This window comes from Lissotriton helveticus, chromosome 11, assembly GCF_964261635.1.
Source record: "Lissotriton helveticus chromosome 11, aLisHel1.1, whole genome shotgun sequence".
Classification (NCBI taxonomy): domain Eukaryota; kingdom Metazoa; phylum Chordata; class Amphibia; order Caudata; family Salamandridae; genus Lissotriton; species Lissotriton helveticus.
Window position 1 is genome coordinate 125,779,866 of NC_136072.1, and position 25,295 is coordinate 125,805,160.

Below are 25,295 nucleotides of genomic sequence, written 5' to 3' on the forward strand. Positions count from 1 at the left end.
ACTGAACCCTTCTCCTGACCTACTCTGTTAACCTCCCCACGCCCAGCCCATCCATGTGTTCTTAGATCAGATTCACTGTATGTAAGGCAAACTAACCATGATGTAATATACAGAACATGGTTCCCGCTGTTGCAGGAAGAAGATAAGAATTAAGAGTGTACCACTAAACAAAATACTGTCATATATATCTACAACTGAATCTTTAGATCTTTTGTTATGGAAAACCTGCAACAACATCAAAGCAAGCGGGTGGATCACTGGATTGGCCACCACATAGGGTGCCCTTCGCACAGAATGTCCCAATGCAGGAAAGACCTAGATAAAGGATGGGCCACACATACCAATGTTACCCACGAAAAAAACCGCGACCAACATCAAAAAGAAAAAGGTAGAGTAGACCTGGTTGCAAGCTTTCAGACGCAGGGGTGGCTCCTGCAGAGGAGCGTCGCCCCACTTAAACACCCCCCCCCAAACCCCAGAGATGAAAAATAAAATAGTAGTTTATTACCATTTTATTTTTCATCCCTTGTCCTGAGCTGAGAATCAGGACGGGGGTGGGGTCGCTGCAGACTGACAGCAGCAGGAGGAATGTGGGATGTCCAATGCACTGTTTAACCGCATGCACGCTAGCGGTTTTCCCGCTGCGCGCTGCGATTCGCAAAAACCCGCATTACGTGACGAGCTCAGCTCGTCATCCGCGTAGCACAGGTTACGCTCATGACGAGCTGAGCTCGTCATGAGCGTAGAAGGGGTTAAAGTGTGCATGTCTTTTTGGCCAGCCGTCTTGCCATGGCCAGCCACACGTGCGCACTTTAAACCTCTCAACTCAGCTGCCTTAAGACAGCTGCATTACAGCAAGAACAGGCCTCCAGAGCGCTGTGGAGCGCCGAGTGAGGCCGCTCCCTCCAATCAGAGTGCTGCTCACATGCTGCATGCGAGCAGCGCCAGGATTGGGCAAGGGAGTTCCAGCATCCAGTTTCAGTTCCTGCGGATGTCGCTTTATGTAAGTTATTTTTTATAATATTTTGTGCACGCTCCCCCTCCCCGTAGATGCCAGCCGCCACTGTTCAGACTGTGGAAAATGGAACTCTAGCATTAGTATCGCTGAAAGTTTATGGAGAGTCTAGCCTGCGTTCCATGTTTCTGTCTCCCCAGTGTCCCTCTATCTAGTCTGTGCTTTTCAAGTTTCAAGAGTACTTGGTTAGAGGATGTGTTGCTTGCTGTTCATAGCGGCCTAGTACTGGCACTTCTCAGAAGCAAGTAGGCATGAGGTATCTGCACTTCTATTTTTCCATTTCTAACACTGGTGTGTATGTTCCTGTTATGACTTTCTACAAGTGATAATCTACTATAGCAGTGTTTCCCAAACTGTGGGTCGCGATCCAGGTCACAAGCCGATTTTTGGTGGGTCGTGAAATTTCGAGCAATAAATAAAGCTTCCTTTAAATTCTGCATTTAACATGTCACAACTGCTGTCCTTTAACCCCTTGGGCGGGGCCGCGATTCTTGCTCGTTATTATTTTAACAAAATCCTCTCACTTTGCAGTCAGAGAAAGAGAAGTAAAGTGACTTATTGTGACAATCTTGTTGGGATACAGGCAGTGAGAAACGAAATACAATAGGGCGTCATTTTTTTGCATCACACAATAAAACGAAAATACCTACACACTGTTTTGCAATTCTGAAGTGTGATGGGAACAAAGATTTTAATAGGATCAAAATCAATCAAGACACTTTACTTGGTGATGCACAAATGATAAATACACACGGAAACCCGATAACCACACATTATCATTTGTGTGCGATATAGTTTTAGCAGTAAAACAGTATGTCTGCAAATTTAGTGGCAATTTCAATGGAAAATATGATGCCGTAAATGACAGCGTCTACCACACCATGCTTTAGTTACATTAAAAAATCGCCTGCCTCTGATCCATTTATGGGTCCTGAAAGTTTGTGGTTCTAAAAATGGGGTGAAAGTTCTAAAAAGTTTGGAAAGCGCTGTGCCAAACTAACTACAAAAAAAAACTTTTGGAATTAGGCCCATAGTTCATTCTCACATTAAATTTGGTGACGTGCATTTCACGCATTCATATGCTACGACTTTTTTACAGGAGTAAATGACATTTATTGACTGGCAAAAGCTTGCATATGGTCCTCCCGCCCTGCCTGTCAAGTCCCAGCTGCTCGGCCCGCCGCCAGGTCATGTGAGCGGCCGCAGTTTGCGGGAGTGATTGATGCGTGTCAAACACAAGCGGTCCTACCGTCCGGGGTCAGGCGCCTCTGTGTGCCCTCCACGCCGCCGGCAGCATCTTCGTCGCCACATCCACGTTAGAGAGCGAAGAGAGGGCATCCATCCCTGGCGGGCACACCTCCTCCTCCCGCCGCCGCCGCTGTCCCCACCGCCTCTGCCGCCGCGGGTCTGGTTAAGCACTCACGGCGTCTGCCCGGGCGCGGACGAGCAGCGCTCGGCGGGCGGAAGGGAGAGCCGAGGCCCGCTGGCGGGGCGCCAAGAAGCCGGAGTCAGCCGCAGACCCGGAGAGGCGATCACATGCGCTGTTTCACAACCCCCTGCTGACCGCAAGGGGCCGGGCTCGCTGCGGGGGGGCCACGCGCTGCCAACACAGCCCCGCATTGTGCACAACACTATGCAATGTCTCTAAAGGCGCGTCAGAAATGTTATTTAAATTGCAGGATTAAATATAAAATCATGTACAAAAAAATTCAACAACGTCTTTATTTTGGTGCCTAGCAGCCGAGCTTGTGTTTTTTCCTTCTTAGTTGTACATTTTATTGGGTATAAAAAGTTTCGCATTCTTTTATTCTGGGTGTCATGTTTTTTTTTATGACATCCAAGTGAGAAAACAGTGTGTGCCACGTGGTTGGCAAGGGAAGCTGTGTGCAGAATTGATGCATTACTTTTCCATTTTAACAGCGAGCTCAGCTTTGTCTGCAAGGTTCATTCATGGGATGCGCCATGGAGAACCTTTGCAGAATGTTTCTCAGGGGTGGATTAATAGCTGCAGGACCCGAAGGTGCGTCACTTCCGGTGCCCTCACCGTCTCTAGCTCAGGTACCTGCAAACTGGCCCATCCATCTCACGTACATTGACTTGCAAAGCTGCCCCATCTCATCCACACTGGCACACACTGTCCTGTCCACCACTGATGCTGAGTGGAGGCCACGAGTCTGCTTGGGATACAGCTCTTTTAAAGCAGAAAGCTATCCGAGAAAGATGTATGACATTACAACGCATGCTTTTACCACGCATGCCTTTACAACGCAGTTTTTACAACGCAAACCTTTACAACGCATATCGCTTTGGGGTGCTGGATAGTGAATAGTTTAATTTACTATTCCAACTCCAGTCCCCGTGGACACTAGGGAAGGTGTTGGATAGTAAATTAAACTTATTCCCTATCCTAGAGCGCCCCCCAGCGCAATGCGTTGTAATGGTTTGCGTTGTAAAAGTTGCGTCGTAAAGGCACTGCGTGGTAAAAGTTGCGTTGTAAAGGATGTTTCCCATCCGAGAAGCAACGACCGCTGTATATAATGGCATCATAATCAGGGCCACTACAATTATGCGGCAGGCAAGGGCCAAATTATGTGGCAGGGTTGAGTAAATTATGAGGCAAGAAAGGCCAAATTATGTGGCATAATGCAGTAATAGTATTACTTAATTGTTTCATCATTTTTAAACTGGATAACATTCTCTAGGCATTGGTTGTACCTCATTAGTACCAGTTTAACACCCAACTATAGCAATAAGCAACAGAAAGGTGACCAGGCCAGCTTTGCAAAGGGTTTTCCACTGCGCGGCAACAAGTGTTGTCTCATTTTTAGTAACTTTTGAACCGTTTGAGTTAGAAACAATTTTCTTTTTTGTTAAAGTCCTCAGATTATGCAACAGATGATGGATTGTGTAGAAAATGCGACAAATCTATAATTATGTGAAACTCCCCGCAGCCACACAATCGCATAATTCCAGTGGCCCTGATCATAATAAATTATTCAAGATTGAGTGCATATGTCCCAAATGATTCATGATTTTGTGTAGATCCACAAGCATTGAGCAATTCAAGATTTTGTCTAGTATAGTTAATTCAAGACTGTCTCCAAAAGCACTGAACAATACAAGATCACCTACACATGAGTGGAACAACCAAGATCCTCTAGGCAAGTACAGAACTGATTCACGGTTACTGGGATGGGTGGAGGAACCTGGGCTTTTATGCTACAGTTGTTAGGGCCTAATCTTAGCATTGGCACGTGCCTCACAAATGGCTACACCCAAGAGCCATTGTAGGGTGCAGTCTTTTTGTTCCTGGGACTGCTGAGACCGCTTCACTTCTCGAGCATGGAACATGATTACCAGTCACGACTTTCTGCCTTGAAAAAGCCCTCGGCCGATGAGCCAAACAGGCGAAACACGTGTCGGCTGTCTTTTGTTCTATGCATAAAAATATGAATAAACACAACATGTTTGAAATCTACCAATGAACTTTGGAAATCATTCCTTTTATAAAACATTTATCAAGACGGCACAGCCCTCCGCCCCCAACCTAAACCGAACTGATTCACGTTTATGCACATAACAGAGACCGGGGAAAGATTCAAGGTTTTATACACTGGCCACCTGTGGCTGTTCAACTTAATGCTAAGATCCAAAACCTATTCTGTGATCTGAGGGAAGCACCAAATCTACCATCTACAATGGAATAAGATTACTGTCTAAGGCCTGCATTGTTGACACAAAGCAGTGGTGGCATCAGACTGATTTCTTTGGAATACCAGTCCTGAACAGACCTTTTTTTGTTCTGGGGGAGTGTGGCCTACCGATTCCGGTTGTATGACGATACAACGCATTCCGTTGCAACGAATGCCTTTACCACGAATGTGTTACAAAGCGAATGCCATTACCATGCACAACATTTACCACACATTTTTTAACAATGAATATGCCTTTAGCATGCATGCCTTTACAACACATTTTGCTGTAAAAGCATTAATGTTAAAGGCACATGGATGGTAAAGGTTTTACCTGACCCTGCCCTAAGCCCTAAAACTGATCCCTGGTGCGCCCCATCCTTTAAAAAAAATACCCCTCCCCTGAGCCCTAAAGCCGGACTCCAGCGCAAACGCCCAAGCCCTTGTAAATATTACCCCTCCCTGCCCTGAGCCCTAACAGTGGACCCCCTACATGGCTCCCCTCCAGCTCCCAGCCCTTCCAAAAAATACTACATCTCTGAGCCCTAAAAGCGGACTCCAGTGCGAACCCCGCCCCTCAGCCTTTCTTAAAAATACCCCTCCCTTGACCTGAGCCCTAAAAGTGGACCCCTCTGTGACTTCCCCTCCACCCCCTCTTAAAAATACCCCTGTCCTGAGCCCTAAAAGTAGACCCCTGGGCGACCACCCGGCCCACCGACCTCCTAAAAAACACCCCTCTCCTGCCCTGACAGTGGACCCCTGCAACCCCCCCAGCCCTCACCCCTTTTAAAAAATACCCACCCCAGCCTAAAACTGTAGCCCCCGCCCCAGGCTCAATCGCTCTTACACGGCGACCTGGCAGCTCCTCTGAGCCACGGCGCACGTCCTAAAGAGGAAGCGGAACGGTCGTTCTATTTCCTCTAACGACGCCGATAGCCTTCACCGTACTTACCACACACATACCCTTACCACCAGTACCACACATATACCTTTACCATACATACTTTTACAATGTAATTTGATGTAAAGGCATGCATGGTAAAGGCATATGTGTTGTAAAAAATGTGTGGTACAGGCTATGCGTGGTAACGGTGAATATGTTTTTTATTTAATTTATTTATTTTAAAAGTTTTATATAGCGCTGGCTAGACCCAGAGGTATCAGAGCACTTTACATGATCAGGATAGTATAAGGCAAAAATGGTATAAAAGCATAAAAACAGAAAAAGCAGTGTGAAATATCAAAGTAAAAAACAACATAATTACAAATCAAGAAGGAATAAAACAGGAGCTGGAGCAATACATTAACAAGTAATTTAGGTAAAGTGGAGTACAGGAAGAGGGACATATATTTACTGAAACAAATATGGTATGGTGCAAAGAGGTCAGGAGTCAGGCACATGTTAGGATCACCTATAGTAGTTAAGGCGGTGGGTTTTGAGTTCTTTTTTGAAGCTGGCGTAGGAGGGGTTACAGCGCAGGTTTTTTGGGAGGGTATTCCAGATAGATGGGGCATTGCCAGAGAAGGAGCGAGATTGTGTGGTTTTCTTTTTATGCAGAGGTGGGATTAGGAGGAGGGCGTGGTGCTTCTCAGAGGACGAGTGGTACCTGTGATGAGGAGTTTCTTGGAGAGGTACTGCTGAGTGTTTTGGTGGAGGGCTTTATGAGTAATGCAGGCAGTTTTGTAAGCTGATCTCCCTTCGATAGGGAGCCATTTAAGAGGTTTGAGAACTGGGGAGATATGATCAAAGCGTTTGCAGTCGGTGATGAGCCTGGCTGCAAGGTTGAGCACAGCTTTAATTGGAGCAAGGTTGACCTTGGGTATTCCGTTGAGGATGGCGTTGCCATAGTCAATACGTGAAAGAACAAGTGATTGAACTGCAAGTTTAAAATCATCGGTGGGTAAGTGATGGCTGCCCAACAATGGAATAAACTCCCACAGAAGCTTCATTTGGAAACATCAGAGCAGGCATTTCGCAAACAGCTAAAGACCCTCCTGTTCCCAAATGACTAGGACTAAGGTGTCATCAGACTAGCTGACAAAGATCTTGTCGGAACGAGTTATTGGGGCCAGCTATAGCACGGGGGGACACTAGTTAGTGTAACCAGGCGCTCTATAAATTTAATAATTATAATAATATTAAAAATGGTTTGATTTTCTTGAGGTGACGGAGAGTGAAGAGGGCTCCTTTAGCAGAGTTTTTGATGTGAACGTTAAGGGTGAGGGTGTTGTCAATAGTAATGCCAAGAGATTTGACGGAGTTTGACAGTGTGAGTGGGCAGTTGAGTGCGTTAAGGTCTGAAATCCATCTTTGAACGGGGAGAGGGTTCTTTTTAGGGGAGAAAAGAATGATTTCAGTTTTATTAGGGTTTAGTTTGAGATGATTTGAATGGAACCAGGATTGGATCTTGTAAAGGGTGTTGTTCAGGTGTAAGATGTTAGCACGAGTTTTAATCTTGTAATAGATTTGGGTGTCATCGGCGTATAGGTGGTAATTGATACCTGCTTGTTTAAGAATGAGAGTGAGTGGTTCCACAAAGAGGTTAAAGAGGGAAGGAGAGAGAATAGATCCTTGGGAACTCCAAAGGAGACTGAAGTGGGTTTAGAGAGACAATTTTGAATTTTGGCTGAGTTCTGTGTTGAAGGTAAGAGGTGAACCATTTGAAGGCGGTGCCTTTAAGGCCGAAACGGGTCCTAAGAACATTAAGTAGGGCTGAATGATTGATTGTATCAAACACTGCAGAGAGATCAAGGAGGATAAGAAGGCAGGTCTCGCCATTATCAAGTGATTGGTGGATGTCATCTATGACATTGAGCATTGCCGTTTCGGAGATACAGCCTTTGCTGAAGTCAGACTGAAGGGGGTCAAGTAGGTTGAATTTTTCGACGTGCTTGACAAGTTGTAGTAGGACACATTTTTCAAGGACCTTTGAGAGAAGGGGAGGTTGGTGATAGGGCGGAGATTGTTTTGGTCATTTGGGTCAGCATTAGGATTTTTAATTATGGGCGAGATTTGTCCAAGTTGAAGGGAGGTGGGGACACAGCCCGTGGAGAGGTGGTGATGATTTTGGTCCAGAATGGGGCGATGATGTGCTTAAGGGTAGGGACAAGGTTGGAGGGTACCGGGTCTTTTGTGTGGGAGGACGGTTTAAGATTGCCAATTATTTTGAGGACTTCTAGCTCAGTGACGGGGAGGAAATTGAGCAAGGATGCATTGTTTGTTAGTTGTGAGTTAGGGGAGTTGGTAGCCGGTGAGGTGGTAGCAGGGAGGCCAGTGGAGTGGTTGGGGGGTAGAGAAGTGGGTGGGTGAGAAAGGTCATTAGGGAGCGGGTTGGAGGGTGGTTGTGTGGGAAGGAAGGATTGATCAATTTTGGCAATTTTTTCAGAAAAGAAATGGGCAATTTCGTCGCATCTGGCTGAGGAGGCTGTCGTATTAGGAGGTGCTGGGGAAGTTTGGTTACAAATGATATTGAAGAGTTTCCTGGGTCTGTTTTTGGCACGATCAAGTTAAGTGCGGAAGAAGGATGCCTTTTGCTTGAGGATGTGTTTTTTTATGTGTGATCCAGCTGCGTTATAATGGCTGTTTCCTACCAATTTCACTCATGTAAAGTGCTGCTGAGATATAATACCTGTATCCTTGCACCGACATTGGGGTGTGCACGTATGCTTGGTGAATTTGGAGACGCAGACACTGATGTGAAGTAGGATGGGAGCAGGGCGGCTTTTATAAATTCTAGGAGGACCTTTCAGCTGAGGCTTACTGGATATTTTTCCTCGAGCAGTGCCTTTGGTGGGTGGTAGGGGTGATGGGGCAATTCCAAGAATCTTTTCTGAAAGGTGAGGACATTTCTCGGCTGGCCTGCTAGGAGAGGTCTTTGCGATAGCGGAAAGGTGCATTTTGGTGAGATATTCGCTTTCTGTGGACGTGTGGATGGCTTACTCTGAAGTGTCAACGAATGTTTGTGCTGATTCTTGTGGCATTGCTTGAGGATCGTGTTTTTTTGCATTCTCCACTTTGCACCTCTTGATTTCAAGGATAGTGATATCATTGCTTCTTGTGTTACACTTGTTTCTCAGCCATGCAGAGTAAAGTACTAGTAGTTGTTACTGTCTTTTAAATGTTGCAGCAGTTCTTGAAGGTGATGTTGGCTTATATGAGAAGCCCACATGTCAGTAATACAAGGAGCTATTTTGCATATCTTACTTTGGTGCAAGCTCTTTGGTTGAGAAAATGTAATCAGTGAATGTAAAGACGCTTAAGTCAGCACACCATTTACACCTCACGTCCTTCTAAGCAGAAACACCAGAATAAAATTAATTCAATGCATTCTCTTCCTCACTCCTTTTCCCTTAATTACTCAAGTAAGTGCAGCAAGAGATGTCAAGATAAGGGCACCACTTTGGCCATCACATACAACACCAAAATACTTTACACAAAGGCCACATTGCAGTTCAAAATTCTATTGATTACCCTTAAAGTCACCTTATCTCTAACCTTAACCCTATCACTAAGCCAAACTCTAGCTCACACAGTCAACCTATCCATTAACTAACACTTAACCTAACCATATCAATATACATAAACCTAACCATACCTTTTCCCAGTCTGTTCATCGGACATTTGTCCGCTGAAATGCAGCGTATCACGGGGCTCTTCATTCAGCCCTACACTGTTTAATCTGTAGAATCTATTTCTGGCCCCAAAGCTATAAGAAGGGTTGGGCAGTAACAATAAACTGTTGTTGTGGCCATCTGTAAATTAGTCTAACAACGCCACCTTGTGGCAGACGGTCACAAGCCCCGAAGTGCTGGTGCCGAGCACTGGAAATCACCAGCTCATATTAAGCACTGATGTAGGTACCAATGGTTGTCAATCAAAGTTCTGAACATGATGTGCAGTAATTGTTTCTCAAATTGAAATGTTGTGAAATAAGGGAAATAAATGTAATGAATTCAGAACATATGTTTATGTGACTTTTCACCAATTGTAACATTGTTATAGTGATTAACTGTTTTGCAAGTACCTGGAAGAAACTGCACTTGTTAAAACCACAGGAGTGGGCAGAAACTGAGCAAAACCCTTGGGCAAAACATTTGTGGCTGATTTTACAACTACTACTGCTCTCTGAATAAATAAAGCACCAACCTTGCTCAAAGGTCTCGACAAATTGAAATAGCTAGATGGAAGCGTCCCTCGTCATTGTAATCTTGCACTTTCCGAAGTGTGAATCGGGTGTCATGCTTTCAACCCCCTGGCCGCGGCGCGAATTCCGCCACGGCACTGGAGGGTGGGGGGTGAGTGCGGCGCTGTGCTTGTGACGGATCCACGCAGTCATGATCCACGGGCGGGGTGTGCTCATGACGGCGTGGTTCCGTAACGGCCACGCCCGCTCATTATATGTGGACGTGTGGATGGCTTACTCTGAAGTGTCAACAAATGTTTGTGCTGATTCTTGTGGCATTGCTTGAGGATCGTGTTTTTTTGCATTCTCCACTTTGCACCTCTTGATTTCAAGGATAGTGATATCATTGCTTCTTGTGTTACACTTGTTTCTCAGCCATGCAGAGTAAAGTACTAGTAGTTGTTACTGTCTTTTAAATGTTGCAGCAGTTCTTGAAGGTGATGTTGGCTTATATGAGAAGCCCACATGTCAGTAATACAAGGAGCTATTTTGCATATCTTACTTTGGTGCAAGCTCTTTGGTTGAGAAAATGTAATCAGTGAATGTAAAGACGCTTAAGTCAGCACACCATTTACACCTCACGTCCTTCTAAGCAGAAACACCAGAATAAAATTAATTCAATGCATTCTCTTCCTCACTCCTTTTCCCTTAATTACTCACGTAAGTGCAGCAAGAGATGTCAAGATAAGGGCACCACTTTGGCCATCACATACAACACCAAAATACTTTACACAAAGGCCACATTGCAGTTCAAAATTCTATTGATTACCCTTAAAGTCACCTTATCTCTAACCTTAACCCTATCACTAAGCCAAACTCTAGCTCACACAGTCAACCTATCCATTAACTAACACTTAACCTAACCATATCAATATACATAAACCTAACCATACCTTTTCCCAGTCTGTTCATCGGACATTTGTCCGCTGAAATGCAGCGTATCACGGGGCTCTTCATTCAGCCCTACACTGTTTAATCTGTATATGTGGCCACTAGTCAATATTGTCCATTCCTTCGGGATCTCAATGATTTTGTATGTGAACGATAGTCAATTGGTCTTCTCCCTTACTCAGAAATAAAATCCTCTCTCCCCCTGCCTAGGCACCTACCGAGTCGGCGATGCGTTGAGCGCAAGATAAGTGGTTTTATTTATTTATTCATTTTCCCTATCCCATCGTATATCGACTCCCTCCCACCCCCCTGCCCCGACGCTCTTACCTGTACGGGCCGTGCCTGGAGAGGAACCAAGTCAATCAAGTTACAGACTAATTGCTTGTCCATAATACATTGGTCTCAGATTCAAACCAACATTTTGGGGCAGCGACGATTACAAACAGCTCAGGTTTCGAAAAACGGAAATTCAGGAGCACCATAGCTGGGAACGGTAATAGCGATTATAGCATTATTTAGATGGGTTAGTTTATTCTATCAACTTCAGGGAGACAGCAGGTTAATACTAGGTTGTGGGAGACTGCAAGTAAATCTGAGCGATTCATTCTCTTTTTTTATTGGGATAGAGTGGTTTATGCTGAAGACTAGAAAACATACAGTTAGTGTATACTTAGCCTGTGGGTTTTCTAAGAATTTCTTTGCTAAACATAGACATGTCAAGTATTTTCTTTAAGTCTTAGGGTCTCTTGTGTTTATAGGTAGGACCCTTGCTGGGCATGTTATCACAATTCCTAGAAAGTTCAGTTGTCCATTTCTCTTCATTGGCACGGTCAATAATTTGTGATGCAGCACTCAGTGCTTAATTTGTGCCAGGGCTCCTGTCACGAGGCCACAGCAGCTTGCACCACACATTGCACCTGCTGTACTGCCAAAGATATTAACAACACAACTACTATTCGTCACACTCCTTTAAGTTTAATAATTCTGACTATTTCTGGCCCCAAAGCTATAAGAAGGGCTTGGGCAGTAACAATAAACTGTTGTTGTGGCCATCTGTAAATTAGTCTACAACGCCACCTTGTGGCAGACGGTCACAAGCCCCGAAGTGCTGGTGCCGAGCACTGGAAATCACCAGCTCATAGTGATATCAGTACTGATCACACAGTGACCGTCTTGGATTCGTCTGAAACGGTCGCTCCCCACGCTCCCTGACCATCCTTGGTGCCTATTACACTGTCTGGTATCGTAGCGCTTGCTGCCTGGTATCGTAGCGCTTGATGTTTTAAAACTGCCTGTAACTTTGTGTGATATCGTAGCGCTTGCTGCCTGGTGTCGTAGCGCTTGCCGCTAATTGTTGTGCCTTGCTCTTTGACCTAATTACCATTGTTGCTCTACTCGCATCACCTGTAGAATTGTTTGTGCCTCTTTGTGCCGCTCCCACTGCCCAGATCGTAACATTGCTCCGGTGGTGCCCCTGTATCGCTTGTTGTTTGTACTGCCATTTTGTTTGTTGACTCCTGGCCCGTCCCTCCTCCCCGCTACCGCCTCCCAGCTGCCCCTGCCTCCCACTGAAAGATAAGGCTTTTCCCTTCTCAACTAGCACTGTGACCGTCTTGGATTCGTCTGAAGCGGTCGCTCCCCACGCTCCCTGACCATCCTTGGTGCCTATTACACTGTCTGGTATCGTAGCGCTTGCTGCCTGGTATCGTAGCGCTTGATGTTTTAAAACTGCCTGTAACTTTGTGTGATAGCGTAGCGCTTGCTGCCTGGTGTCGTAGCGCTTGCGCTAATTGTTGTGCCTTGCTCTTTGACCTAATTACCATTGTTGCTCTACTCGCATCACCTGTAGAATTGTTTGTGCCTCTTTGTGCCGCTCCCACTGCCCAGATCGTAACATTGCTCCGGTGGTGCCCCTGTATCACTTGTTGTTTGTACTGCCATTTTGTTTGTTGACTCCTGGCCCGTCCCTCCTCCCCGCTACCGCCTCCCAGCTGCCCCTCCCTCCCACTGAAAGATAAGGCTTTTCCCTTCTCAACTAGCACTGTGACCGTCTTGGATTCGTCTGAAGCGGTCGCTCCCCACGCTCCCTGACCATCCTTGGTGCCTATTACACTGTCTGGTATCGTAGCGCTTGCTGCCTGGTATCGTAGCGCTTGATGTTTTAAAACTGCCTGTAACTTTGTGTGATAGCGTAGCGCTTGCTGCCTGGTGTCGTAGCGCTTGCGCTAATTGTTGTGCCTTGCTCTTTGACCTAATTACCATTGTTGCTCTACTCGCATCACCTGTAGAATTGTTTGTGCCTCTTTGTGCCGCTCCCACTGCCCAGATCGTAACATTGCTCCGGTGGTGCCCCTGTATCGCTTGTTGTTTGTACTGCCATTTTGTTTGTTGACTCCTGGCCCGTCCCTCCTCCCCGCTACCGCCTCCCAGCTGCCCCTCCCTCGCCCCTCCCCCCCCCCACTCTCCACATATGACAGATGCCTCCGCGCACAGCGTCCACGTGCAGCGGACGCGCCCCATGCGCGCCGAAGGTGCGCCAAAGGTAAGCCCGTCTACGCCCGTCCGCGCCTGGAACGCGCCAAATCCACTCCACCCGCATAACGTACGACGCCGCTACCCTCTCAGCACTTAACCCGGCCGATTCCCGACCTGCTACCAAGCCGCCCCAGGACACACCCATGGACCCTTCACTTGCCACTCCTGCAAGTTCGACAGCATCAGGACTCACACCAAATCCACTAACTCCAAACAAAGCTCAAACACTAACCATCTAAAATGCATCCTACTCAACACCTGTTCGATCCACAGACACGCCATTGACCTTTGTAACCTACTCGACACTACATCCCCGGACGTCGCCTTCCTTACAGAAACCTGGATGAACGCCTCATCAGCTCCCGACATCGCCATTGCCATCCCGGACGGCTACAAGATCATCCGAAAGGACCGCACCAACCAAACAGGAGGAGGCATCGCCATCGTCCATAAAAACACCATCCGCATCACGACCAGTTCCGACGACAACCTCGCTACCGCCGAACACCTTCACTTCCAGATCCACACCGACCCCAAGACCACACTCAGAGGCACCCTCATCTACAGGCCACCAGGACCCCGCACACAATTCAGCAAAGACATCACCGACTTCATCAGCCCACACGCCCTCCCCTCCGAGGACTACATTCTACTGGGAGACCTCAACTTCCACCTGGAAAAGAAAAACGACAGCAACACAACCACCCTCCTGGACAACCTGGCAAACCTCGGACTAGAACAACTTGTTGATACCCCCACCCACTATGCCGGACACACACTCAACCCAATCTTCACCTCCAGCAAGCACATCTCCTTCAACCACACCACAGCTCTCCATTGGACGGACCACCGCTGCGTTCACTTAAACTACAAAAAGACCACGACCCACAACCCCCCACAACCAGTTCCCCGAAGAAACTGGAACAAAATTACCACCGACCAACTCCACACATTGCTCCACCAAAACCCTCCTACCAAATCATTGGACCCAAACTAAGCAGCCACCAACCTCACACAATGGATCACCCACAGCGCCGACGAACTGGCACCCTTGAAAAACCATCAAATCAAGCAAGGTAGCAAAAAAGCCCCCTGGTTCAATGATGACCTTAAGAAATCCAAGAAGTTCTGTTGCACCCTCGAGAAAACCTGGAGAAAAAACCCAACCACTGACAACCTGACCACCTTCAAAAATGCCACCCGCAAATACCACCAACTGATCCGATCCACCAAGAAATCAGCATTCAAGGATCGACTTGACAACAACGCCCACAACAGCAAGGAACTATTCAACATCGTCAAAGAATTTACCCACCCCACCGCCGGCACCAACGAGATCACTCCCTCCCAAGACCTATGCAACTCCCTAGCCTCATTCTTCCACAACAAAATCGTCGACATACATAACAGCTTTGAAATCCAACCTGGAGACCAATCCGCTCCACCCACCTCCGAACCAAAACCCCCCTCCATCAACCTCTGCGCCTGGAACCCAATCACCACTGAAGACACTATCCGCCTGATGAACTCCATCCACTCAGGATCGCCAACCGACCCATGTTCCCACCACATCTTCAACAAAGCAGACTCCATCATCGCACCCCATCTCCGAGACATCATCAACTGTTCCCTCAACTCCGCTACCTTCCCGGAAAGCTGGAAACATGCCGAACTCAACGCCCTTCTGAAGAAACCCACAGCTGACCCGACTGAACTTAAGAACTACCGCCCCATCTCGCTCCTCCCATTCCCTGCCAAAGTCATTGAGAAAGCCGTCAACAGTCAGCTCGCCACCTTCCTCGAATCCAACAAATCCCTCGACCCCTCACAGTCCGGCTTCCGAGCCAAACACAGCACCGAGACCGCCCTCATCGCAGCAACAGACGACATTCGAACACTACTGGACAACAGAGAAACAGTTGCCCTCATCCTACTTGACCTCTCCGCAGCCTTCGACACAGTCTGTCATAGCACCCTCATACAACGCCTCAAAAACGTCGGAATACAAGGGAAAGCTTTGGACTGGATCATCTCGTTCCTCGCCGGAAGAACCCAGAGAGTCCGCCTCCTCCCTTTTAGATCAGAGGCCACCGAAGTCATCTGCGGCGTACCACAAGGATCATCACTGAGTCCCACCCTCTTCAACATATACATGAGCCCCCTCGCATCCATCGCACGCCAACACAACCTCAACATCATCTCCTACGCAGACGACACCCAGCTGATTCTCTCCCTCACCAAAGACCCAAACACCGCCAAAACCAACCTACACGAAGGAATGAAAGAAGTAGCCGAATGGATGAAGAACAGCCGCTTAAAACTAAACTCGGACAAAACGGAAGTCCTCCTCTTAGGTTCATCCCCCTCTGCCTGGGACGACTCTTGGTGGCCTCCGGCCCTGGGAACAGCACCCATACCTACGGATCACGCACGTAACCTGGGCTTCATCCTGGACTCCTCCCTCTCGATGACCAGACAAGTCAACGCGTCTCATCATCATGCTTCAACATCCTACGCATGCTCAAAAAAATCTTCCGTTGGATCCCCACCGAAACAAGAAAGACGGTCACCCACGCACTGGTCACAAGCCGACTAGATTACGGAAACACCCTTTACGCCGGAACCACAGCCAAACTACAGAAAAAACTCCAACGCATCCAAAACGCCTCAGCCAGACTCATACTAGACATCCCCCGCCAAGCTCACATTTCCGGTCACCTGAAAGACCTCCACTGGCTCCCCGTCAACAAGAGAATTACGTTCCGTTTCCTCACCCACGCACACAAAGCCCTCTACGACCTAGGACCAGAATGCCTCAACACGCGACTGTCCTTCTACACCCCTACCCGCCAATTACGTTCGTCCAATCAAGCCCTCGCCACAATTCCGCGCATCCATAAATCCACCATGGAAGATCCTTCTCCTACTTAGCGGCCAAAACCTGGAATTCCCTCCCCACCCACATCCGCCTTACACAGAACCATCTCTCCTTCAGAAAGCAACTAAAAACTTGGATATTCGATAAGTAAAACACCCCCCTCCCTCAAGCGCATTAAGACCCTCTGGGTGAGTAGTGCGCTATACAAATTTCTGAACTTGAACTAGTATATTTAACAAGCATTGGCAGTGCCAATAGGTATGGCTTATGAATAAAAGGTCCTTTTGTGTCATGGATGGGTTTAGGCATTCAATAAGTCATTTTCATACATGCACCCTCTCACTCTTCTTTGCACTCATGCACAAAGTCAACAATATATGCTCTATTCAAATGCAAGTAAAAAAGCATATGCTAAAACACAGCAGCAAATGTCTGTCTTGCAGATCTATTGTAAACAGTGTATCGTTGTTTTAACATTCCAACATGACCGCCTCATTTAGCAACAATGCATTGGCCATCTTGAAATAGGAAAACAATAATACATTATGGACAAGTCTTCCATAATGGTATCCTGGTTTTGAGGAAACAGCCACCTGAAATGCAGTGCACTGCAGATGAAATGAGCGGCAAGCTTGCAACCCACTAAGAAAGCCTGCAGAGCCTGAGCATCCTTTTAAGAAATATTAAAAGAAAAAGAGGAGAAACTAAGAAATGAAAGGGGAACTATGAAAAAAAGAAATTTGAAAACTAAAGGACTTAACAACCTGCCTAGACAATGAAGCATAACGATTTTCAGGTGGTTGTACACATGTGATCAGAAAAGGCCTTTATTCACAGGGCAGAGCCAATAACTGATGTGGACTTGAACCATTACTCCACTTAGTACCTGTCATAAATGGAAGCAGAGTGTAAATGGCAGACAGACCAATGACAGAACAGAGCTGACCCAAAGGCCATCTATGTATCTACATGGATATATATATTTTTATACTTGGATTATTAGATACTGGAGCATTATTTACTGATTTTTGTCTTACTTAATCCTAGAAGCTAGCTAGGAAGAGATTCCACCAATAATTATTACAGTTCACTTCATCGCTTCCTAGGGTTTGTCCTAGGCGGTAACCATCACCAAATCCCTCACTTCAAAGGTATATCTGTGACATTTCACATAACTAAATACTTATCTGTAGGCTTTAATACAGAGAAATACCAATCCCCCTAAAATGTCTATTGACTTTAACATAAGCTTTTCACAATCAGCATGTCAGGCCTACTGCGTACATCACAACTTTATGTAATACACAGGGCAGACCCATGGAATCTCAAATATTTTTTCCTAGTGAACTAACCAGGCCTCTAGCTGTTATCATTGGCTTGTCACCATAACGGGCTGATGCCTCCTATACTGAACATAAGCTTTCTAAGAAGGAAACCACGAGTAATACAGCCATAAACTCACATTATATATAAAATTACTGTTGGCAAATCTAAATACTATATCTCTTAAGTGGGCCAAACAACAGTTCTGACAGTGCAAATCTTTTATAATGCCCATGGTGTGTCAGAGGTTCCATGTAACAAAATACCTATCTGTAAAGTTGAAAACAAAGTAGTAACAATCTACCCTTAAAGGCCTATTAACGTCAACATTGCCTTTTCATAATCAACATGTCAGGCCTACTGCTTTTATCATAACTTTCATTATAACGTATAGCATTCATCAATGGCTTTAAACCAATAACCAACTCAGATCCACTGTATTGGTCATAAGCCTTCTGAGAAAGAATCTACCAGGTATACCATAATAACATTACAAATATGTACAAAGTAAAGTTGTCAAAACAATATAAAATCCTTACTATTATATAGCCTAATAAGTGGTCACCTTCGGGCAAATCATCTACCTCCATAGTTTGTTCTAAGGGATCACCAACACCAAAACGCTTTCCTATTGTGGTAAACTGCGAGGTCCCATGTAACAAAATATCTTCCTAGAAGATTTAGCAGTGTAATAACAACCAGCCTCTAAAAGCCTATTGTCTTTAACATCTGCTTTTCAGAATAAGTAACTATGGCCTGCCTGCTTTGCAATACCTTTCCCAGATAAACAGGTCACACCTAAGGAATCTGACATATCTTTTCCCAGTGAAGCAATAAGGCCTCTAGCATGGACATTATATAAAACATAGGTGTTGGGACGGAAAAGTTCTCTTCATGGTAATGGATGTGCACCCCTGCCCTGAGTGCCCTAATGTACTGATGCCTGGATCCATAACGCAGATTTTTGTTGTCATAGACAAACACAGATCATAAGTGTGCTCGATGAAATAGGCCTGTCTCACAAACTACGGTCTTGTTGGACTGGGAGGGGGCCCAAAGTGGCATCCTCGTAGTGGTGAAAGGTTACTGCCTTCGCCAGGAGTTAACCAACATGAGTACGGTTTTGGCAGCATACAGTGTAGTGATCAGTAGGAGTGAACAGATCCTTTTTGACCTGTGTCATTGGAATGAGTATTCTGCTGTGTGCTTAACTCACCCTTGGCTTGCATCAGGTTGGTAAGCAGTGCTGCACAGTACAGAGGTGGTGTACCTGCGCTGGGTGTATGTGTGTCTGGGCAGGGTGGCATACAGGAACAAGGCAGAATTCAGCAGTGCGTGCATGGTGTATAGAAGTGCTAGAGCTACATGTGCCAATGAGTGGTACAATACCTGTAGCGCTGTGCAGTGCCTGCAGGATAAGAGCTTGATCCTGGTTGTATGTGTAACTGTGAATGGTGCAATACGTGAAGGTAGTGTGTGTATGTTGGATGCACATGGTGATTGTATGTGTTCCTGAGAGTGGTGCAATACATGAAGAGTGCAGTGTGTGCATGTTAAATGAACATGCTGGATGTATTTGTGCCTGTGCGTTGTACAGTACATAAATGAGACAGTGCTGGGAAGGTCAGTGCATGCATGTGAAATGCATATGCTGGATGTATGTGTGCCTGTGCGTAGTACAGTACATGGAGGATACAGTACTGTGCAGTGTGTGTATGCTCTATTCATGCACTGTGTGTATGTGTACAATACATGGAGGGCCCTGCGTTCCATTTTGGGAGACCCAGGTCTGCATGGTGAAACATGGAGTGGAGGTATACCCAGACATATTAGTGGATTGCTGCATTCCTATAAGCTGAATGGGACACACACTGGGGAGGGGAGGACCAGGTCTCCTCTGTACACTTCAAAGGGTATCCTTTGATTCTGTGAGAAGTCACAAGGAAGGGACCTGGTCACATCTCAGGTAGGAGATCGGGATAGTAGGAGAATCATTAAGAGTTGGGCTGGTAGACCTGGGCTAACCTTTTAATGCACATATCATTGTGGCTGACATCCATGGGTGAATGTCTGTCACTCCTGTGGCATGTCTTGTGTGACTATCAGCTTCAGAGACATCCCTGCTGTGACAGATGGTGTTTCAAGAGGAAGAGAGAACAACATAGATACTTCAAGCAGAACCCCAACACAAAGCTTCAAAGACTGAGACCCTAAATCACATTTGGTGGCTGAAAATGGACTATAAGAAGGGGATGTTGAGACCCCAAAAATTGTCATCTTCCAAGCAGCCAGATGGGATGTGTGAGGATGGGAAGCTCTGCAAGACTTCTGCCTGTGACCAGAACTGAAGGCCAAGGATTGCTATTCTCTCTGTTGGGTCAGGGGAACACCACCCACCCTCGAGCCTGGAGCACCAATGCCTACCTGTTCTGACAAAACCAATGTGCCCTGTGAAGAGGAGAGTGTTGGAGGGAGCAAATTCAAGTTGGGAGCCCTGTCATGTAGACTCCCTCTGTGAGGTGAGAGGAAATAGCTGCTGCACTGATCGGGTCATTGTCCGTGTGATTCCGCTGCTCCTGTATACAAGGAGAGGACTGCCGTCAAGATAGCCATGCAAAAGACTGCTGTGTTGTATGGGCTGAAGCCTTGCGCAGTAATTTTGCATTGACCCTTTAAGCCAGGAGGGACCACCGTGGTAAAGACTGATGTGCTGTCTTAAGGCCAAAGAGTGTATGATAATGTTGCGGCAAACCCATATGCCAGGAGGGGCTGCTGGGGTAAAGATTGCTAGGCTGTAAGGGCTGAAGGCTTGTATGGCAGCTATGCAGCAACCCCACATACCGGAAAGGCCAGCAGGCAATATGTTGTGCTGTGTTGTTTGGTCTGAAGCCTGTAGACTGTGAGCGGTGGTGACCGGTCGGTCAACAGGAGCAACAAAGACTGCGACTGGTCAGACCCCATTGAGTGTAATGTGAGAGCATTGTCCACCAAGTTCGGGAATGAGGACCAGGTGTCAGAGTTACTACCCCCAGATCACCATTGAGAGTGTGGAGACACTTACTCTACAGGAGAAAGCCTGCACCTGGCGAGTTCAGCCACTGAGTTTGTGTGCATCCAACTCACCTGATCAGGACTAGAGCCGCTGCCCTGCGCCCACAGACGGGGCACACTCCAGGACCCTGCATGCTTCACTCCTACCAGAGCGGATATGGCTTGTTTCGGGCCTAGGCCCTATTGGCCCAGGAGGCACCTGCTGCTGAGAGTGCTGTGGTGCTAGGACAATTTTGACTTGAATTTAAGATTTAGTGTGGATTCATGAGACACAGACTGCTAGTAGGGCATTTCCCTGGATGTTGCCAACAGTGAATGGGGAATAACCACTATTGCTAATGCGAATAGGCAATGGTACAAAAAACTGTCAGTGAAACAATAGGACCCCAACATCAAGGGGGATTGTGTAATTGTTTGTGAATATTGTATTTTTCCTTTGTGTTGATAAACAGTAGACATAAAATACCTCTCTTTTTTCATGAAAGTGAGTATTTGGCTGGACATTGATTAATTGTTACTGCTGCGTGCATTTTGTTTTGCAACCCCTTGCTCACTAATCTGTACCCACACCTTAAACCCCTCACCCCCACTCGGGCGTGCCTTGGACTGCTCCACCATGTTAACCACTGGGAGTCAAGTGCAGAAGGGGTACTTGGACCAAGTGCAGAAGGGGTACTTGGACCAGTGCTTTTTCTTCGCCAAGTGTGGTTAGCTGGACTCTTGCAGCCCAAGGTTTAGAAGCACTTGTAGATTATTATGACCCGCCAGAGTATATCCTGGAGGTTTCCCTTCCGACCAACCTGGACAGCGGCCCCAGACACTCAACCTCTCCTTGTCTTCTACTCCTTAGGTGGTCGATGGGTCAGGAGCTTTCGGGTCTCACCATAATGCGACTCCCCAGGACCAGAGCAGATCACTGCTTCAGAAGGACTCATTGCCTATTGTGACTAATGTAACTCTAGACTCTCTGGGAGGGTCAGTGGATATATAGCCTTCTGGTTCATCATCCCTGCTGCTTATGCAAACACACTACGGGGTATTCTAGCTCAAATAAATTGTACATAAATTGTGTGTCTTGTAAAGCGCACTGCTACCCGCACCGCAGGCCTCGTAGCGCTATAGACCGCTGGGGAACCCGTCCTGGATTTCCCTGTGAGATAGTCCCTCCTGGGAGTCTCCAAGGTGAAACCAGGCATCCCCGGCATTTGTGAGGGGCCGTTGTGGAGATGAGGCAAGCTTAATGCCCAGAGTTGCCGAGTGTGATCCCTGGTTAGAGTAGGCACCGAGGCGAGAATTATCGAGTCCGCTGATCCTGGTCCAAGACCCTGCCGCGTCGGGAGTCGAACCCTGGTCCCAGGCTGTTCTCGGCTCTCGGGTCTGCTGCCTCTAACCAGTGAGCCACACCACTCCACAAATCTTATGGTTCATGCAAAACATCTGAAAGATATTCTGACTGAATTACGCCAAACTAATATGGGCTTGCTAGTGGTAAGAGGGTATGGAAACTAAGGTACCTTACCTTGGGGAAGCTCTGGGACAGAGGCCTAGCACATCAAAGGGTGTAGGGGCGCCCGAAATTTGAGGGGCTCAGTTTACATCTCAAAATGCACCATGTTAGTCAGGAAAAGGCAACATATCTTTGGTCCCCCCAAGTTACTATATCTCGCAGAGGTTTAGAAGAACAAAAAGAGTAGCTAGACCATTACAGCCAAAGGTGGGCAGAGGAAAGGGTGGAAGAACGAAGTTAAGGATAGAGCCCCTACAACATAAAGGCCCCAGGCTAAAGCAGGACCCACCGCCCAGTGGTACTACAATTGCTCTAGATATCCCCACCCGGGCTGCAGCAAAAACACATGGTAGTAACGGTCAACGAGGAATTCCCAGCCGATAAAAGCTCGAGGAACTGCACAAAAAGTTTCACCAGCGCCTGTCAGGGGGAAAGCAGCCCAATCTATTCGAAACAAAAACAATGTACAAAGCAGTCACCATTATGCCAGAGAAATCAACTATGCTTGAGCCTGGTTCTCATGTCTTGCTGCTGGTTATAATTAGCGGAAGGGAAAAAGCAAAATAATTATACCCCCTGAATTGCTCAATAATTCTGAGCATATTCAAGCAAATCCCCATGCTCTCTGGGATATCCTCAGGTGATCTAGCCTCTGTGGGGTTCCAGGTCGGGGGATCAAGGAAGGAACTATCAAACCTTGATTTTATTTTTCCCTGCATTGCTGTTCTGGTAACAAAATCAGATGTAGACTGGGCAAGGTTGATTTAGTAGTCAGGGGTCCTATTAGAGAGAAGTCTAAGGCTTTTGACTCAGACTCTTGTTTAAACATTTCATCCTTCCTAAGTAGGCCTGGCAGGCTGCCCCCCAGTCAGTGTGAGCAGATTATTTCCTACCCCCAAGATAGCCTGTGGCCAACTGATACAAAGGTGAGGCAAGATGGTCAGGCTCCCAAAAATCTGAGGGTGGTTTTTGAAAATGACAGATGGACAGAGCAGGGTAGGGTCCTAGTGGGAGCAGGGAAATAGATTTGGCCACTGGTGAAGCTTCCCGATACATGGAAGTGGGACACCTGGTCTAGTGGGCCATAGAGGATGGAATCCTCTCCCAATCAGAGAACCCGGAGTTGGAACATACACGGGTTTGAGTGTTTTAGGAGGAGTGGTGACTTGGAAAAAATAAGAACGCCTTACCATGTGGTGTTCCTTTAGGAGTCTTGGCCGAGAGAGGGTAAAACAATAGAAGGCTTCTTATTCATGAATACTAAAGGCTCCAATCGAGAAAAGGGTAGAGCTTCAGCAGGGGTATTAACCCTAATATCTACTAAGGTAATCAAAAAACCATTGGAAGGTATTAATTTGTCTAGTGGCATGCAGCTCTCTGTGTTAAGATTTGGTGTGAATAATAATGTTTGTAGGCGCTTCATACTGATAAATGTATACATCCACGGAGAAGAGTACTGCATAATAAATGATTGACAGGAGCCACTTAACCAATCTTCACAGGAAATCCTAGGGAAATTCCTGGAAGCAATTACAGTGATGGCTAGGGATTTTAATGCTCGTTTGTATGCTGGCCTGGTGTACATTCAAGATGGTAGATGTATTGGACTGTTTTAATATTCCTCCAGCCTCTTGACCATCTGGCTCAATCAAGTGGGAGTCCAAGGTTCAGAGCCAATGGCTGATAAATAAAGGCCTGGTTTGTCCGAACAGTCTTTTTAAAAATTATATTCTGGCAGTTGCAACATTTTGTCAGTCGTTTGGAGGGCCTGATTGACTATATATTCTCCCCAGCCTGGTAGTTTGGTCTCTTTTTAGATTTAAAAGTTGCAAAATATGGGGGAAGAGATCATTGGGCCATGGTGGCTGTCTCAAATTTTCATGAGCCCGTTGCAGCGGAGAAGTTTCTACCCCTGGGGGTTTGTTTCCCTCAGAGGCTCACAACCAACCATGACCCATCTCACCTTCAGCTATTGAATACATTCCAAAATACGGAAAAAATTGAGGTTTTTTCAGTGAGCCAAGAGAATAGAAGCTTGTGGTTTAATGAGATTTTGGTTAACGTGTTGGACTGTATACATGTAAACATTAAAACATGTGGGTTAAAGGCAACATCCTATGCTGATGTGAAGGGTTGGTGTGATTCCGCCTGTCAGCAAATGAAAAGCTGGTGAGAAAGGCAACTAAACAAGTTAGATAGTGACCAGTAGTTCATCCCGTTAAGGAGTTGGATGGACTAAAGTGCCTGTATAAGCAATTGATTAAAGAGAAAACGCCCACTTTCTACCACAATAAGGGGGCTGACATGATGAAGGTTATACAATCATGGGAACAAAAAGAGTTTGGAATGAAAGTAAATGAATCCTTTAGCCCTAATGGAGGGGGCACTCACATGTATGATTGCCGAGGATATCTGAGCAGCATATTTAGGTGATCTATACATCAGCCCTCCTATCTCATCCAGGCTTAAAAGCACTGTCGATAAGAATCTGCCCCTGCAAGTTTTTCTGTGTAAGAAGTGTGGTAATTGATTGGATTAAGTTAGCAAGAGCTGCAGGCCCAATAATATCCCGGAAGTGTTAATTAAGTCAAATAGCGTCTAGTGGGCAAAGGTGTTTTCCCTCATGTTTAGCTGGATAGCCGCAACAGGCCACTATCATCCGTCATGGAGGAGGTCAATAGTAAAACCCATATTAAAAAAGGTGAACAGCTCGGACCCCTCACATTACACACGGATCAGCCTAATGGACATCTCGGTAAAGGTGGTCTCAAAAATCCTGCTGAAACGGTTGGATGATTGGGCATATGAGCAGAAGATCATACCGATTGAGCAAGGAGGGTTCTGCGAGGGCCACTCCACCATAGACCACATTTTTGCTCTCTGGGCAATCATTCGGAAGGCCCTGGAAGTGAACCAAAGACTTTGTTGCTGTTTCATCTATTTCCGGACAGCCTTTGACACATTGACAGGGGTCTCCTAAGGAGGAAAACTGATACCTGGAAGCTTCCGATTGACCTCCTTAGCGCATTACAAGCACTGCATATGGACAACTGGGCACAGGTTGTGCTCAATAAATCTGGTAGATTATCACATAAAAAAACCAATTCCAAATGGCCATCGACAAGGATGATATTTAGCCCCCGTACTCTTTAGTTTATTCTTGGCAGATCTTCCAGCAGCCATAGATCTATTGTATTCATTCTTCCCCAAAGTTGGGAAT

The 25,295-nt window shown here is 46.4% G+C and overlaps 1 protein-coding gene across 4 annotated transcripts in view; it reads right to left on the bottom strand.

The window, feature by feature from the left end:
• The window catches only part of MCF2L2 (MCF.2 cell line derived transforming sequence-like 2), a 2,082,183-nt gene that overhangs the window by 1,845,845 nt on the left and 211,043 nt on the right, over positions 1-25,295 (bottom strand). For 2 of the 4 annotated variants that reach the window (XM_078665989.1, XM_078665988.1), the window contains exon 1: positions 2,265-2,458. The exons of the other annotated variants lie outside the window; for them this stretch is intronic. The gene's annotated coding sequence lies outside the window, so the exon portion shown is untranslated. Of the gene's footprint in view, positions 1-2,264; positions 2,459-25,295 lie in introns of those variants that run through there. 4 annotated transcript variants of the gene reach the window in all.